Below are 6,035 nucleotides of genomic sequence, written 5' to 3'. Positions count from 1 at the left end.
GTGACATCTGATTTAAAATGTCAAATAGCGTTTCGTTACTGTAAGAGAGAATATAAATAAAATTATATTTTATTTGATATTTTGATAACCTTCATAATAACCAACATTATTTTGTAAAAACTTATGAGGAAACACACGCAATAAAAATAGAGTAGAATTGTATTACAATGAAGGACAAATAACAATAGTCGTATAAAAATATTTTTTCATCACATTTGCTGTTTAAAGGTATCATTGCGTCTACGTGTACTGAAGCATAATGTACTATTTTATTCCCAAGGGAATAATGGATTTAGTTTTAAAAATTAAAACAATCCGTACAATACTTCAGGCAAAGGATGTTTCAATCTGCCAAGGATTTTTATTGCACAACCAAAATTTTACTATTAAGCTGTAAAATATATTATACGGTATGAAAAATACATTTTATTTATGTTTTACAATTTTTTCAGTGTGTTTTGCATTTATTTCGTAAAATTTAACTCAGATAAATTGTTATAATTTACAATCTGACAATATGCTCTCTCTCTACTCGCGCTTGACCGCGGGCGTACGCGAGGCACCCACCGTTGCCTAGCAACGGAAAGTACAACAGATCAAAATAAAGTACAATTTTAGTTCAATTATATGATTTATATGCTTTTTTGAACATTGCATTTAATTTATATGCAGTATTTTTCGTGTTTGTTTTCGTTCAAAAAGTGTTTGTTATCAAAAACAATGGATTTAATATGAATAATCTGATGTAGATCAAGATACACTAGGTACTGGTCGCGCCACCGGTTGAAGGTTTTGCTTTATGACTGTTTCCTCTGTATTTTTCTCTCAAATGTGATGAAAAACATTGTGTGTAACTCGGGGAGTATGAATATTACTAACTCGAGTCTTTAAATCGCTCCGGCAAGCCGTCGCGATTTAACTACTCTCGTTAGTAATATTCAACTTCCTCCCCTTGTTGCACAATGTACTATTGGTACAAAATAATGCAATAACTAAACTTTTTTACCCCACTTTTGGATTGGATCTCAAAATCCTTCAGTTGAAATATTTGGATCAACCTTAAAACCAACACATCCGAAAACTTAAACATTTTTAGTTACTTAAAAGTTAAATCCATTCGATTTAAACTCATTTTGAAACCACAGTTACTCGTATCCAGGAGAATCCTGTGCAACCCTGATGGGTTACGATTAAGGCGATATATTTCCGTAGACGCTGCGCGCACTCGTTTTTTGAAGCCGTTAAAAACATAGGAAAACGCAATGGAAAAATCTGAAAACGATATATGTTAAATTTCAGGATCTGGTGAGTATGTTATGGAGTTGAACAACATGAATGTTACAATTTCGCTCGATAGAAAATGACCCCAAAGTTACCTCCTCTTTTAACAATATGGGAACAACTATGGGACTAATGCTGATTATCTATTTTTTTATACATTTCGACTGTCATAATGATACAGCTCATTTCTATGGAACATCCAATTTTTTTTCGTATATGTTTCAGCATTGGATATAATAAAAGTTGTTCATAATGACCTCAAAAGTCACTATGCAAAGTTTGAATGGTCCTTTTTATTTCACCCTGTCGATCTGTAGATAAGTGCGATTACTAAGAAGTTCGATAAAATTGATTGTCCTTTAGGTACGTCCTTAAAAGCTCCGACAACGCTGACCAAACACACTGTAACTATAAATCATTAGTATTACTTACACAGATGATGAAACCTAATAAAAAAAATAAAGGCGGTGATCGTTTACCATCAGGCGATGAGCTGTTCATTTGCCTCCTATTTCATGAAAAAACTAAGAAAGCCCAGTTAAAATACGGCGATCATTATGACTGCGATCCGTCTGTGTCATGCTACCGCGCGAATTTGAGTCCCCGTGTGCGACAAGCGAACATCGCCGCGCGGGCGGGGCTACCCGGACGCCGCGCACCTCACCCCCTTGGATTGGTTAGTTTGACAGATCATCTCGCCTTAAGATGTACGACCCCCATCGACCTCTAGTTGGTATTGGCGTTAGTGTACGGAGATAGAGGAAGTAAAGAAACATTTTACATCTTCAAATAAAAATAGTTCAAAGTATTTACGATTATAACTTTATTATAATGCTATTCCAAATAAATTAATAAAAAGCTCTCAAAAAAAAAACGCGCGAATACCTAAACTTTCAAACAGTAAGTATCAGTTACGTATTTTGTACTATTGACATTTTGCAATTGAGATTCGAGTTATTTGACTCATTTGTTTCAGTTAATCTACCATGCGAGTGAATCAGTGTTATTTGTAAGATATGACGACGCAATCGGAGCTTTGTATTAGCAAATGCATTACGGCCTCGCGACAAGCGAAGCGATCACGCCAGCAGTCTTATTCTGTATGGACGTTGAAAACTGATTGTTCTGCAATATCCCTCACTTTGTGTTATTTTTATTTTTTACCCCTGTGGTCCCGGTAAGGTCCCGAACCCACAGTTTCAAACACAAGCAGCAACTTTGTTACCGAAGGTTTATTATTTATTACATTGCTGTTGAGATGTATTTTTCGTCTTTTCGACCAAGGATTCAGTAGCAGAAACAAAAACTATGGTGCTTTCAATATAGGATGGCACCATGGTGCCCGTGTGGTGACGGGTTAAGAATTTCACCACCCCCTTTCTTCCCGTGGGTGTCGTAGAAGGCGACTGTGGGATATGGGTTAAATTGTGGCGTAGGCGAGAGGCTGGCAACCTGTCACTGCAATGTCACAGTTTCGTTTTCTTTCAACCCCTTATTTGCCAAGAATGGCACTGAAACCTGAGTAGTTTCATGTGCTCTGCCTACCCCTTCATGGGACACAGGCGTGATTGTATGTATGTACCATGGTGACTACACAAGATAAGCACCCCAGACTAGTCAACATATATACTCTAGACACCATCATGATTCCATTACGCCTTTTTGCCATCGACCCTGGCCAGCAGGGCCGGATTAAGGGTAGAGCGAGTGGAGCAGCCGCTCTAGGCGCCAAATGGTAAGGGGGCGCCAAAATCGAGACTGGAAAAATCCATACAAAAAATTATACGTTGCGTGGGCGCGCACATATCACAAAATGGCGAGAGGAGTCGGAAATGAATCCACCTATTGAAAATGTAGATTTGTAATCAGATTAAGTGAAAAGTTGCACCACATTTCAATTTATAATTTGTATATAGTAGTGTGACTGCTTGAAAAAAGAACAAATCAAAAATATTCAATAAAATAATTTGATTTGTTCCCTAGTTGTACCCCAAAATATGTCAAGGACCGCAGCTCTGCACACGATAAAAGCTTGAAAGTTCGCGGATTCCCCGCTGGCGGGGAATAATTAACATACACCGGTTTCGCGGGGGCAAATCTGTACTGACGTTTAATAGTGCGAGGACACATTAAACTAATTTTATTATTTGATATCGATAAAAATGTCGTACAACCGTTGTGTAATTTCAAGAATTTGAATGAAGAAGAAAACTACATACACAAAAATAAAGTTTTTGAGGAATTAACTTTCTTTAATATTTAATATAATTTTCATAATATACAATCAAAATTGTTTCCACATTTTCTACATTTTCGTGACATATGAATTTTACATTTCTTACAAAAGTAAGTCGTACCTTTATCATCTATATCTGAATGGTCAGGTTTCCAGGAAGATGAATGATCTTTTTTCTTGCGTGGCATTTTTAGCCGCCTTAAGAAACAAAAAGGTAGATTTAATTGATCGGAATGCAAAATAATATTGTTGTAGGTACTAGATGAATTATTCAACGATTCAATGGTTGTCAAAAGTGACTCGACACAGTCAATGTCAGATATCGGTTGTTTATAATAGTTGCGATAAGTATAAATGAAATAGGTTTGCACATAGTTAAACGTATTCAAACTTAGCCATTAGTTTAGTTATGATAATGATGGTTAAAAATGTATTTTTATGGATGTCGATAAACTAAGTCGATATTTAATGAATCACTAGCACTGGTACATTTTTGCCCCCGCGAAACCGGTGTTTGATAATTAATTGAGTCAATAGGAAAAAAAATCGCGCTCGCTTCGCTCGCGCTTACTATTTATAATTATGTTCTCTTTTACTTAAAACAAATTCCGAATCTGCTTTCCTGACTTGGCCACTATAGTGCACCATTTTGCTTGTTATTTCACACGTAACTATACTAGGGTGCGACTACGAAAGTTCAACCATTTGTCCCTTTCGCACTCTGTATGATGAAATCCATAAATCCTGTATTGCGTTAATCTTCAAATTACGGCATTACTATGAAAAAATTTTCGCGCTCGCTGCGCTCGCGATTTATTTTCCTGCGTAGTGAAACTTCTTTCCAAGGGCGCCGAAACTCAAACTCGCTCTACCCTGATCGAGTGCACGGGCCGGCGCTGCTGGCCAGGCCCTTTAACTTGAGGACCACTTGCAGCTTGATACTGACAGAGGCCTATCTTTCGAATGGCGTCGTTGATACTGGCGTGTATCTTCCCTACTACGACAGTAAGAAGTCGTCGTGGCAGTCCAAACTGTCTACCGTAACATCACAGTTTATCTCTTGACTGGTGACTGAAAAAAGTAGGTACCTACTTCGAGAAGGTACTGTAGGTATTAACTAATTAAATGATAACAACTAGTATCATGTAATTACATACTAAACAGCCAGTCTTAAATTCATAATCCGTAATTAAATCCGTATACAAGTTTTATTACTGCACAAACACTAATACAATTAATCTATAGATATCCGAATGGCACAAACACTCACGAAACGAAACGCTCGTAGATCTCTACCTACGCGGCGACGCCTTTCGCGGCATTTCGTTTTCGTTTCGCGTCAGAAAATTCAGAAATGCCATTCGGCTACGGCACCAGGTCAAAACTGTAACTGTATTAATCTATAAGTTTAATATTTTGGATATAAAAGCAGGCTTTAGGTCCCTACGCCAGTCTTCGGGAAGTTAAACTGCATCAGAATACCTCCCCAGGTCAAGCGCACTGCCAAACGAAAGCTTTAGCCCATCGATACGTGGATATATTTTGAAATGCGTGACGCTGTCTTGATATTCGCATCGCCACTAATTTTAAATGAACCGGCAATCAGTGAATCTGAGATCCATTAAGGACTCCACAGGTCTTGCCTTGGCCTGTTCCTGTGAGCATTTCCGACGAGCATGGGTACATCGGTAAACAGTGTGGACCGCGAGATTTTTCAAAGGCAACTGCTTTTTATGAGCTACCTAGTATCCCCACTAATAAGAAATAAGAAATCAAAATACATATTTATGACAAAAAGAGCTACCAAACTCGCTAAATCGTGCGGTAATTGAGAACGGTTGAGAAGAGAAGTGTGACTTGTAGAGGAGACTTCTTTTCTCCTGACTGTACAGACATAAGACATTTTTGAGGGATCACACTTTATACTGGCCGATCAGAGGAGAGAGGCGCGTTATAAAGCGATGGAAACAACCAGCCAGCATTGGTAGTCGGTTAGTAAACGCTACATGTCTGGGTCACCATTATCCACACCGATTTGAAATTTTCCAAAAAAGATTCCGTAAAAACTAGCTATTGATATGACTCACTAAATCGTGCGAGAATAGGTTGAGAAGAGAACGTTACTTACCTGTAGAAGAAAACAGTCAGACGGACATAATTACGAAAGCATTTTCAAAAGCTCACACTTTATACTGGCAGGTGAGCGACAACGCGCACGTTATAAAGCGATGGGAACAGCCAGCCAGCATTGGTAGTCTAGTCGGTTAGTAAACGCGACATGCCTGGGATCTCCATATCCCCACTAATTGGAAAATTTTCTAAAAAAACATACTTACCTACGTCAAAAAGCTTTGGTAAGTATTTAACCAAGTACTTACCAATCGAACTGACTCACTAAATTCTACGAGAATCTGTTGAGAAGAGGAGCATCACTTAAAGAGAAGAGTCAGACAGACAGACGAAAGCATTTTCGAGAGCTCACACATTATACTGGGCGATCACAGGCAACGCGCACGTT

This window comes from Leguminivora glycinivorella, chromosome 11 (assembly GCF_023078275.1).
Source record: "Leguminivora glycinivorella isolate SPB_JAAS2020 chromosome 11, LegGlyc_1.1, whole genome shotgun sequence".
NCBI classification, from domain to species: domain Eukaryota; kingdom Metazoa; phylum Arthropoda; class Insecta; order Lepidoptera; family Tortricidae; genus Leguminivora; species Leguminivora glycinivorella.
The sequence above is the reverse complement of the archived record's forward strand: the minus strand, read 5'-3'. Positions refer to the sequence as shown.